General features: G+C 45.7%; 1 protein-coding gene across 3 annotated transcripts in view; it reads left to right on the forward strand.

The window, feature by feature from the left end:
- Positions 1-608: 608 nt before the first annotated feature.
- TAB2 (TGF-beta activated kinase 1 (MAP3K7) binding protein 2) overlaps positions 609-12,760 on the forward strand; it is a 115,602-nt gene continuing 103,450 nt past the window's right edge. For 2 of the 3 annotated variants that reach the window (XM_090041161.1, XM_090041154.1), the window contains exons 1-2: positions 609-897; positions 10,959-11,037. The gene's annotated coding sequence lies outside the window, so the exon portion shown is untranslated. Of the gene's footprint in view, positions 964-10,958; positions 11,038-12,760 lie in introns of all 3 variants that reach the window. The other variant, XM_090041167.1, reaches the window with a different exon arrangement.

Here is a 12,760-nt window from a genome sequence, read left to right on the forward strand (position 1 = left end):
GAGGACGGCAGGCATGGAGGACAGCAAAGGAGCCACACTGCCAGTGGCTCAGCAGGCACATTGAGGGCGCTCTCCCTTCCTGGTTCATGCGCCTGGAGCCCGGGTCCCCGCCCTGCATCCGTCCCACCTGCAGACGCAGCATCTCCCCCTCACGACCCCGCCTCCCACCCAAACACACTCTCCCCTCCTAGTCTCTACCTTTCCTCGCACAGGCTGCCTCCCCTCCCTCTCAGGCTAGATTATTTTATTTAAATAACACCTCGTTTCCCCTCAAGCCCTTAGACTCCCCCTCCTCCCCCCCAGTGATTTATGTGGTGCTTAGATGAGGCTCTGCAAAGGGACCATGCTGCCTGGAGCAGAGGGCTAGACTAGACCAGACCAGACCAGACCTCGGCAGGTCCCTTCTAGCCCTGCTTCCCTCTGACTTCCCCCTCATCTCTCTTTCCTGAGCAAGAGGAGGATTTCCCCGTGTCCCCCTCAAGAGCTAACCCACCCCACTGACGTCACCCCCACCCCGCTACAAATAAGCTCCGCCCAACAACCACCCCTTCTCTCCCCGATCCCGTGAGTCCTCGCGCCGAGTCTCGCGAGGCTTGGCGCCTGCAGCGGCCGCCATATTGTGTGACACTATTTTGATTTGGACTGGGCTGAGCGGCGCGGCGCGGCTCGGCGCGGGGGGAGGGGGCGGCGGCGACGCGGAGCCGGAGCCGGAGCTGGAGTGCTGGGTGGCCGCCGCCGGTACTGCTGCTGTTGCTGTTGCTTCCCGCCGAGGAGGACGGCGGCGGCCACAGCCCCCAGCCCCGGCGCGGACCCAGCTCCTCGCCCGCCTCCCCCAGCGGTGCAGCGGCGGCGGGAGGCTCGGCGGCGGCGCCCCCTCCTGCCCTGCTGCCGGGCGGGGTAAGGCTGAGCCGGCGGTGTGGGGGGCAGGGGCTGCCTCGGGGCGGGTCCCTTGTCCTCTCCCCGGTAGGTGACAGGTGTGAGGCGCGGGGGGCGGCCGCCATCCCCCCCCACACCTCCCCCCCCCCCCCTCCGGCGAGATGCTCTGGCTCCTGGCGGCGGTAGGAGACATTCTTGAAATGCCTGCGAGGGAGGTGCCGGGCTCCATTCATTGCGAGGCCCCCGCTGTGCCTTGCTCCGGCCTGGCGAAGGGCAGGGCCCCTGGGGTGGGTGGACTCCCCTCCAGGCTCGGAGGGGAGGTGGGGGTGGGCCGAAGTGGCGGGGCTGTCTCCAGAGTTTGGGCTTCAGGCTTCAGTCACGTTGCCTGCTGCTGCTGAGGGGGATACATCAGTGTGGGGTTAGGCTGCTGGGCCTCAGGGTCTTCTGTGCCCGCAGCATGCCTTGACCTAACTGCAGCAGAAGGCACCTGGCTGGCTTAGCACAGTGGTTCTCAACCAGCTTTTATACCAGGACCTGTTTGGAAACGTCCATGGACAGTCCTGACACAGTGCCCTTCACTCCTGACCCGCTGCCCCTCTGTGTGGGGCAGGAGCTGGGTGTGTGGGGCAGGGAGAAGCCCAAGCAGCCTGCCAGGAAAAAGCCACTGCTTCCCATGCATTTCTCCTTTAAAGGAGAATCCATTTTTAAAGCTTGCTTGCAACTCTCTCCTATATTCTTGTGCTTCGCTTCTGTGTTGTGCCCCATGGAGTGAGATATGCTGGTTTAGCAGTGTCTCTGCACTGTGCTCCATGCTGTTTACTGATCTTGATGCCAGTGTCCAGAGCAGACAGGGTCTAAAATAGACCGTATGGAGGAGCAGGTTGTTAACTTTCATGGGAAATGCTATTTCAGTGCACCCAGTTTTCATTGAGAATTTTGTACTGAGTTTCCTCTAATCTCAGAATTTTAACCTGGTCTCTTGTGTCCTATTGGTTGGCAGAACCTTTTCATTGACACTTTGGCTGCTGTCAGCTTCTGTAAAGGACAGTCTTCTTTTTTAAATGAAAGCTTTGAGTCCTGGCAGATGTTAAGTTAACCTCCTGGGTGTTGTTCAAATGTGAATTGGTGGAGTAGCGTCTCAAGCCTTCAGGCGTTATTTTGGCTCTGGCCTTGCTTATATCTTTGTTCCTGCAGCCTCCATCTGAACAGGGTGGTGATTCTTGGCATTTTCTCTAATAACTGACAAGAATCGGGTCACCTTCATGTTGTTACTGCCTGAAAACTGTGAGTAGCAGAGAGACGGAACTGCTTTCCTGGAGGGCCCTAAATTTCACAGCAGCCAGAAGCTTGGTGAAGGTTACAGATGCAAGGATATACACTCTTACTATTACGCCAGTGTAGCATGTGTGGGGAGTATGGGGAGAATGATATTTGTTGTCTGGCTGCTGAAAAAGAAAAGTCAGAAAGTCTCTTGTTTCTCACAGTCCAGACTTCCAGATATTTGATGCTGTTTCTGACCAGGATCCAGGGACAGCACCCTGTTGGCATTCCCAACACCCTCCATCTTTCCAGCTGTTGGTGGTGAGAGGAGGGGACAGAAAGGGTGAATGTGTTCTCACTAGGACATTGCCCTGGAAATTAAGACTCCTGTCTTTTGTAATGATCCCTGGCTTAATAGGTGACTGCTGGTAATTTTTTTTCAAGCTTTGTTGAATAAAACCTGTTATCTGTTGAACAAATTATTCTCAGGTAACTTATTTTGCTCAAGAATTTTCAAAAGCTTTTGCCAAACTACTTGTATGTGAGAATGTAAGTGTATTTAAGCACAAAACTAGGTTGCTCTTCATCCTGTTGCAGGTTCCCCTTTGGCTGGAAGTAATGGAAGAAATACATGTCAGGTGTGACCTAGAGTTTCTGAGATGACTAAATTTAGGACCAAGGGATTAGATTGATCTTTATTTTTGAACTAGTGCAAACGGAATGTTGAACGTAGTTGCTCTTGGTGTTTTTACAGGAAATTGAACAAAAATTCCAGTGATTCAGAACATGCATTGTTGGAAAAAAACCATGCTGTACTTGAAACTCAAATAATGATCAAAATGAAAGTTAAACTTAATCCATTGGTGTATTTTGTGTTCACAGCATCACATGGGTGTGTGCATGTGTATAGATATGTATTGGCGGGTGTCTTCCCTTTAAAGGTGCACTGCTGTCTACGCTTTGTTTTAATGACAGTGTGCACTATTGCAGGATGTAGGGCATCTTGAATCCTAATTAATGAATCAGTCCTGATTTGTATTCTGCATCTTAGAGGTGTAAATGAGACGGAAAGAGAGAATGTCAGTGAATTAACCGTCTGATATTAGTTTTGGTTAATGAATATAAGCAGTAGAACGGTTTAATTAAAATAGTTGCCTACACTTGATCCTTTCTTGAGGTTGAATAAAAAGAAGTAACCCATGATAGTGTCAGTTTTAGGCAGACATTTCTGTCAGGCTGCCTCATGATAAAATCTTCAAGTAAATTTTGCTTGCTTAAACTGCATACAGCTGAATCAGCAAACTCAAGTACAGGACAGAAATTACACAAGCAAGCAAGTATACAAATGTTAACTTGCAGTTCTTCCTAACTGAATAGTATGCTGTGGTTTGCTTTGGGTGTTGCTTATCCAGTAATAAGCACATTGTAGTGAAGTAGGACTAGATTACTTGATGTGATCCATCTAGTGTGACCTGACTGGTATGTATGTTTTTGTATCCTGGTATTTGTGGCCGCCACTGAATGAAAGGTATTTTGAATGAGATTGTTGTCCTTTGCACACATGATGGTCAGCATCTTAGAAATTATTAGGAAGACTTGGGAAAGAAACCATATTGTTTACATCTTGCTGACAGAGGAAGCTCCCCAATAGAGTTTACTCGGCAGTTTATTTCATTTGAATAAGCTGCTAGTTGCAGAGCTTCAGAGAGAGAGAGCCACTTGATGCTTGATTAAAATCAACACTACATTTTAGAAAAAGGTTATGCATGATCAGTTTTTACAGTAATATGGAAAATGTGTAGCTCCCTTCTATTCTGAGCACAGATGAGGATCATATTTCACTTTCTTTAATGATGTGCAGTTTAAAACTCACTCAGATTCTGGTAGAAACATGTGCAAAATTTCATCTAGTTTCAAGAAATCTGCATTACAGGAAGGACTGATCACTTTTGCTGTCCTTAGTAGTTAATGTTCAGAAGAGTTTTGATTTAGGAGCAAATAATTTGAAATAATTCAAAGAAAAGTCATACATCCAACAGTTAGGAATATATTTTTTTAAATCTGTTAACAGTTATATATGCAGCTGTGGTATTTTTAAAGTTGTTTGCATTCAAAAAGAAAAGTATAGAAATGTATTGCTCCAGTTTTGTATAAATCTTTTGAGATGCTTGTTTGGGCTCCCTAAACAAAGAAAATTTAATGTATGCTTAGAATTCGGTGTTAATTTTTCTCATTTAATTACATTTTAATGCAGGGATTAGCAGCTATGGCATGCAGGCTGTATCAGGCATGTGGAGCCATAGCTTTGGTAGAATTGTGTGATGAGTTCTGCCTGTGTCTCCACCAGGTGGTGGTTGGGCAGTCTTCCCTGTGCCCTGCTCCAGTTGGGCACCCAGAGCTGTGGCCAGATGGGTGTTCTGCTGGTGTTGTTGCAGCTGCTCTCTGGCATAATGCATTTGTTAATGAAAATGGCTCATTACTGGCTTACTGCTTTTGTTCAGAATGAATTTCTAGTTACCATCCAAAAATAGGGTAAAATGGGAACGTGTGTGTACTTCACAGAATAGTGAAAGGAGTAATCAGTCATGTTTAAAAGCGTAAGTAAAATGAGAAAAGTGAGCAAGAACTTTGATGGTAACCACTACCGATAAATCTTACCTGCTTTTGCAAATAGATTAAGTTTTTTCAATGAGAGAGAGATGATTTTACTGATAGTGGATATTGTTTTTCTAGTGGGACAGAAGCTTTGCCGTTATCATATTGATTTTCTCACTGATATATTATTTCTGTGTATTCACTCAAGAAGGAATATGCTCAAGGTTGTTGCTGCTTACAAGGATCTGTTGGGTACTACTCTTTTTACGATCTTCAAAGGTCTGTATAATCAGACAGCCCTTGGGTGCCTTGAAAGTGTGGGTGTTTGGGGGGAAAAAAGCATCTGCCATTGGTGGTTGTTTATTTTTTTGTCATGTGTTTAAATTTTGTATTTAGCTCATTTTCCCATGTGCCAAACAGCATGTTCTTGCAACAGTTCCTTACAAATATGCCTATGCAAATTTTAACAATTTGGGCCAGTTGAATAGAAGAGAAATACAGCAGTTTCAGTAACTGTCAAATTTTGCACAAGGTAGAGAGTCCCCATAATTCACAGAGATCTGATCCTTTTGGAAGAAATAATGAGGAAGTACTACTTTTTATTTTTTTTTAATTGGAGTAAATATTTTTTTACCAATCTGCAGCCTTGTCCGATGTGACTGGTTAATATGTTCTGCCTAATGAATGACCTGTTTTCCTGGAAGCCATCTAAAAGAGAAATAGGTTTTTAAACAATAAGACAGGAGCTTGAAATATTTCCCTACCACTGAGCACAAGGACTGAGATTTTTTGGCTCAGGTGGGGAAAAAAATAATCTTGTGCTGTTTTGCTGTTCTTCAAGGGAATGAAGCTGGTGTACTCAGTATTCACTTTGTGTACCAACAACTGTTCTGTTAAAGACATTACATAAATAAATACATAAAAACAATTGGAAAACCCCCCAATCTCTTCCCCCACCTTCTGCTACCTTTACTTTTTCTGGCTTCAATCTGTACACTCATGCCAAATGATGTTATGTTTAAAGTGTAGTATTTCTTTCTTCTGTCTTCCTCTATGTGGTTTTCTTTTCTTTTTCTATATCATTCTGTTTGTTCTTTCTTTCTCTTTCCCCCAGGCATCTTTGTCTCTGTCCCACACTTATCTCCTTCACCGTGGAGTGGTTTCAGCTGTTCTTCTTACTTGCTCTCCTAATTCTCATATTATGAAACCTAAGTTCTGACTTACTTTAAAAAGAGTTGCAGTCCCTAAGCTGCTTTGTTCCAAGATGGGGTGGGGAATGTAAGAGTGCTATACATTCTGCTTTCTTTTTACTCACCTGCTTCAAATTTCTACTTTCCCTGAGTTGGACAGCAGGATTACGCTGAGATAAAGGCTGTCATTATATTTACATATGCATTGATTGGATATGGGGACAGGAGTAGGAGAGGTGGAGGAGGAGGAGGATGGCAGGAAGTAGAATCCCAGACTGCTGCCAATGGAAACCCTAGCAGCCTCTAGCTGGATCCATGTTTCAGTTGGACTTTCATGATAGTCCAAGCCTGCCTGTTAGCAGTATCAAGGAAGAACTGCTTATGCATCTCCAGACATGCTGTCATCTTGATTGAGATTTCTTATGCTCTGTGCTCTGATGTCTAGTAGATACCTTGCCTTGAATTGCAGCACTGTATAAATGCATGAATGAATAATGTTAGCTTTAGAGGTGCACTGATGCATTGGCCCATATTGTATCAGCATCAATAAAAGGAAAATTATCAGCCACATGAGCCAAAAAGCCTGTTGTCGATAATGTTAATGTCACCAATGAATGCAGTGTGCATGCGTGCAACCAGCCCTGCAGCTTGAAAAACGGTGTCCAGTCAGTAAGTCTGTTAGGTGGGAAGGAGCATGGTGGGGCGGGGCAGGTTGAGACCCCCATGGTGAGGGAGGGTGCGGGACTGGAGCAGGAACTGCTGGAGCGGGGTGGGTCTGCACATGGGATGAGGACATGCTACTGCTGTGAGCTGGGGCCATGAGTAGCACCAGGCTCTTCCCAGCAGGGGTTGGGCCAGGGCTGTGTTGGAGGCAGGCAGCAGCAGTGCTGGAAGAGGGGGCTATGGAGTGAGCTACAGCCACCCCAAAATTTTGCCAAACCACCCCTTCCCAGTGCTGTTGCCTGCTTGGAGCATAGCCCCACTCCCCCCCACCCCCCCAACTGGGAAGAGTCTGGCAACACCCATGCCTGCAGCAGGCAGTCTGCTCTTGCACTGTGCACAGATCTGGGGGGCATGTCACCCCCATGTCTCCTGCTGAGGTGTGCATGGTAGCAGGAGCTGCCCTGCTTCCCAGATGAGCTGCTTGTGGCTCTATCCCTCCTCTGCATTGGCAGTGCCTGCCCCAGTCCCATTCTGTCCCTCACCGTAGGGGCCTTGATCTGCCCCCCACATGTACCTTCCCTCTCTTCCCCCCACCTTTTTTCCCCTCAACAGACCTACCAGCTGGTCTGTGCTCTTCAAGCTGCTGGGCTTGCATACCAACAATTGGATCGGTATCAGCCAATATGGCTCATTAATAATTGACCATCAGTATCAGCCCAAAAAAACTTTATTGTGCACCCTAGATTGCTTCAAAAACTTGTGATCTTGCTGAATACAAAAGTATTCTTTTTTAAAAGTTCATTGGGTGTTTGTACACTATTTTTTTTTAAAAAAAAGGCAGCTTACGTACTTGCATAGCTCTTCAGATTTTTTCCATGCCTAAATTACATTAGTTTTTCACTCACTATAACTGTACCTGCTGTAAGAAATATTTGCAGGTGTCTCTTCACAAAAATGGAGTTAACTTTGGTACCTGTAGATTGTCGGGCTCTGAACTACTTTTAGCACTATCTTGAAATATTGATGACCTTGTAATAAGCGATAATAACAAGCAATGTCAGGTGATTGTTAGAAACTGATTACATTTAATGTAATTGCATTGATAGATAGCCTTTAGAATATAAATAAGTTGACCAAAAGATGGTGAATTTTAAGGTCTGTGGTGATAAAGCCCAAGTGATTTAGTATTTAGCCCCCAGGTATAATTCCAGTTTTTGTAAAATGGATTGTGTAAATCTGACTGGCCAGCAAAGGTTTAAGCTGTGATGAACTATGCCCTTGTCTTAGGGGCAGGGCTTAAAGTCTGTACGTGCATAGAGGGATAGAGGATGAGGCCTGGCAAGGAATTGTGGTGAAGCAGTTCCTTTTCCTCTGTAAAAATGTCGGTTTTGTTTTTCATTTCCCAGGCTTAAGGCATGGAGTTCTCTCTGGGTTCCCCTTCAGGGGGTGGGGAGAGGTGAAGTGAAGGCCTGCATGCAGGGCCAAAAAAAAATCCAAATAGTGGGCTGCAGGAGTAGCTGTTGCTTGGCTAGGGAAATTTGGGTCTTCCAGCCTCCTTTGCAGTAGGTGGAATACTGGCAGCAGCTGATGAGAGAGAATGTTGAGTACCTGCTTTTCAGATGAGAAATCTTTTCTTGAAGGGAAGGAAAGGAAAGGATACCCTTTGTTTCCAGATATACAGGGAGAGGAAACTGGAAGTGGAGACATCAGTTCCCATGCTCTCACGCATAATAGTTTGTTGTCTTTCTTTCCTTCCAGTGATGCAGGCCAGGTTTATGCTTCTGTCGTCACAGCTGTCTTTGGTCTTGAGGATGTGAAAAGGTGTGATCCTTGACTGACCTAGGTGTGTTTGCAGTAGCTGCCAATGCAAGTGTAGTTGCCCAGGCAAGACCATGCTTTTAGTGGTATAGTTTTGCATTGCTCACAGATTTACTATATCAGAACAAAGCAAAACTCTTGATATAACAGCATCCACACAGGAAAGCCTTTGCTGGTATAGTCAAGTATTGTAGGGTTAGACATAGCTGAAGCAAAATGGCTTTGAGGTAAAGGGAAGCAAATGTTAGGGCTGTATGAAACTTTGGCAGCCGTTTCATTTCGGAGGTGTTTTGGCACCCAAAACAGCTAATCTGAATTGGAACAGGAGACTGAGGAAAAAGCTCCAAAATTAAATGAAAGCATCTGGAATGTTTCGGAAAATTTTGGAGTTTCGGAACCAGACTTGTAGGGAAACAGAAACTAGGAAGAGGGAGGGAGCTGATGCGGGTGGGGGAGGACCACTCTGATATGGCCATCTGTAGTGGCTGTTATGTGTCCCTGAAATCCCCTTCCAATCCCAGTGCTCTGGGGGAGGAAGGGCAGCCTGCTGTCATCCTGTGCACAGATCAGGGGGCCTGCATCCCCTGGGAGGAGTCTGGCACAGCCCCGCAGCCCTCCATGGGGACATGGGCCCCTGGATCTGTGTGCGGGATGACGGCATACTGTCACTGCTGGCTGGGGTCAGTGCCAGCACCCAAGTCTGGTGGTGCAGTCTGTACTGAGCGCCAGAAAGAACCCAGTGCTGGTGCTGGCCCCAAATGGCAGCAGCAGCCTGCTGTCATCCTTTGTGCAGATCTGGAGGCCTACACACCCTGGAAAGAATCCAGCACGGTCTTGCAGCCCTCCGGCAGGGTGTGGACCCCCAGATCTGAGCGTTGCGATGGCAGCAGGCTGCTGCCGCCAGCTGGGGCCAGTGGCAGCACCAGTCTTCCCAGTGCTCGAAATGGGCTATGCCAAGCGCTGGTCCCAGCCAGCAGTGGCAGCATGCTATCATCCCGTGTGCAGATCTGGGGGCCCATGCCCCCTGCCCCCTGGGAGGAGTCTGGTACAGCCCCGCAGCCCTCTCATGTGCCCCTGGATCTGCATGTGGGATGACAGCATGGTCCTGCTCCTGACAAGTAATACAAGTTTTGCTTTGAATAGTTTGAGGTGCAGTTTCACAAAACCCCCTGCACCTATCTCCTTGAAACTTGGCGGGCTTCATGCTGTTGGAAGGGGCTACCACCCCTGCAATTTTCATTGAATCAGCCAAAAAATGACAATGGCATTTTAGTGATTTCCCCATTATAGTCTATGGCAGAATCTCTGAAACAGTGTCAAAATTCTGAAACTGTTTTGGCCAAATCGATTCGGGACGGTGGTCTGAAACATCGAATCACTGCCCCTCTGAAATATCCAAATTCGAATAGAACTGTTTCACACAGCCCTAAAATTAAAGAATGGGAATCGGGAGATCAGAAACCTGATTGTTTGGCAGAACCAGGGAGCTGTGGGGCTAGGAGACCTAGGGGGCTGGAGAGCTGGAATCCCAACTCTATCAGTGGGTGTGAGGGTCTTGTTGTGGCAAGGGTACCCCACCACTGGGATCCCAGAATACATTGAAATTCCCCTCTTTCCCACTTGCTGGAGCAGAGAGGTATAAGGGAGCTAAGGAGCTGAAATCCTGCCTTTTTGTTGGTGGGGGCATTGCTAGGGGTTTTGCATGGGTGGGAAATGGTTAGCAGTGGCCAGCGTGCTGGGACAGTCTGGCAATCACCCTTTCCTCCTTACCCATGAAGGATGGGGGGAGCAAAGCACTGTGGGGATTATGGAGGACCTGTGGGTCTCCTGTCCCTGTGCAGATGTAACAAGAAGTGAAGCTTTCTAAATGGTTCTCATTTCAAGAGGTAATATTTTGGAGCTCTTTAACCATTTTTGGAATGCTTCAAAGGGCATGTATGTCTGTACAATTGGTTCTTTGAACATTTCAAAGGCATTTGAAATGCTTCAGCTATTATGTCTGCCCATAGCCAAAGTTGCAGCTTTTAAACAGGTGCATAATGTTGCACTAAATGCACACAGGGGTGTGATGGGCACATCAGGGGTGCATGTGTATGGGTGTGATGGGCGGTTAAGGAATCTTGTTTTTCATGAGTGATATTCAGTCTCATATTTCTATGGTGAGGAGAAGGAAATAATTTGTTTTGGGCCTGCTGGCTTTGGTTTCATTGGCCTGTTTTATTATACGAAATAAATTAACGTTTTATAAACACTAGTTTCTTTTGAATAATCATAACATAACTGTAGATTATTTAAGTTGTTCCAGGAGGAGGGTGCTTGAAATATCCATTTATTTGTCTCTGTATCAACACAGATTTTGAATCTCTTCCAACTGTAAATTAGCACGTTTGTTGAAATCAAGGTGGAGAATATCAGTGGTTCGTCTCTTCCTAAATCTCCACACATAGCGATAGTGTATGCATAGTTGAATGCAGTTTTACTTGGCTGGCCTGGTTGTGTCTTTGTTAGAACTTTTTCAGCATTATTTCTTTTCTTTTTTCTTCCTATTTTCTGTAGTGCATCCCATCACCACAAGATGATGCAATGCCATACCACCACATTACTTTGAGACCTGTGACCAAGACCACCAGAACTGGTGAGCTCCTCTTCCCGTTTTGATCTACCTCAGTCACTCTTTAATGAAGTTGGGGAACATTGGGAAAGTTGCTGCCTTGTTGGTTCATATACTTTCTGAATTAACACATTTTTGGAAAAAAAGCATTCTGGTATTTCTCACAGTGTTGATGAAAATATTTGTAAATATTGAGGTGCCCTTGATTTCTTCACGTTGTAGCTGCTATTTGTAGTTACTTTTCTAAGGTAGTTTTGCGTGGCAGAGGGTCAGAAATTGAAGTTTGAACTTCATGCTTTCTTTGAAACGGAAACCCTGGGTCACAAAAATAGGTTGGGCCTAACACTACGTACACTTTAAAAGAGAAGGGGCTTGTAATAAGTGAATGATCTAGAGGCATTCGGCAGACTTGCCAGCAGACAATGTTGTAAATAGGATATGGTTTTCTTAGGTGTTTAAAGCATGTGGCTTCATCTGCTAGGCGTGAAATATCTGCTTGCCCACGTTGAGTAGGAAGCTTTCCTAAGTGACAGACATCAGCTTCTGTGGAATCTAAGCTTTCAGAGGAAACAAAAGTTTCTGTCTCTGGGTACAAAGATAACTGATCAAATGTGAAACAAGGATGTGGTGTTATTTATTTGCACTAATCTAGCTTTGAGTGATTGCAGTAGGGTGGAAGGTGAAATTGACAAGCTATGTAAGTTTCATGCCTCTTATTAGGAGGAGTAGGGGAGCATTCTGAAATTGACCACTTACCAGTTTCACCCCTTTGCTGATTGACAGAGAGCATGGGCATGTGAACAAATTGCTACAAGGTAAAAGGGAAGAGGGATTTGCAGCATATCAGTTGCTCTGCAGTAGCTGATTGTGTCAGGTATCCAGGCTGTAGCCATATTGGTCTAGGGGCTAAAGGAATCAGAACTCATAGTAGAGGTGATATCTTTTATTAGACCAACTAGATTTTTGCAAAAGAAGTAACTGATTGTATGCATTAAAACTTTAATTGAAGGGTAAGCTACTGCAGGCTAGCTTTCTTTTCCAGGGGTAAGCCCATGCACATGGGCACTTGGAGCAGCTGGCATACCCCACCCTGTTTTTACCTTGTAGTAATGCATGTGTCTACACATACCTAAAAACTTGAACAAGACTGGGTTAAGCCCTGAAATTATTCCAGGCAAGGAAGACTTAAAAGTAGAGATCTGGTGAAGGAATGCACCTGACAGTAGTCATAAAGCAAAGGAAAGTGAAGCAGTGTGCTACAGTGCAGCAGAGAGTGGAAATAGTGAACCTTTTCCCCTTCAATACCTAAAGATGGCAGGGGCATTCAAACATTGCCAGTTTCTACTTGGTATGTATCATATTCAAAATGAGGCATCATCAAGCAGGGTTCAGCGGCTGTACCTTGGAATCCCAGTAACCTGTTTCTCAATAACAGGGAAGGGGCTTAGCTTTTTGTAAGACATGAGCCCTAAATGTTGACACCCTGTGTCTTCTGTTTAGGAGTAAAATTCTAGCCCTTGTATCATCAGTGAAGCTAGGTTTTCATCCTTAGTTATTAGCTGGTAGGAGACCAGCACTACCAAGCAAGAAGGGAGATTCTCCTCTTCTTCTTTAAAAAGAGACATACCTCTGGAAATACCAGAAGATTTTTGTAGGGTGGGGAGGAAGGTTCAGTTAAGCCAAGAGTTGCTAAGCAGGGCTAGGGGAATACTTTGCAGAATTACTAAATTTCCTGTATTCTTTTCTG

This window comes from Crocodylus siamensis, chromosome 1, assembly GCF_052110815.1.
Source record: "Crocodylus siamensis isolate JL-2025a chromosome 1, ASM5211081v1, whole genome shotgun sequence".
NCBI lineage: Eukaryota > Metazoa > Chordata > Crocodylia > Crocodylidae > Crocodylus > Crocodylus siamensis.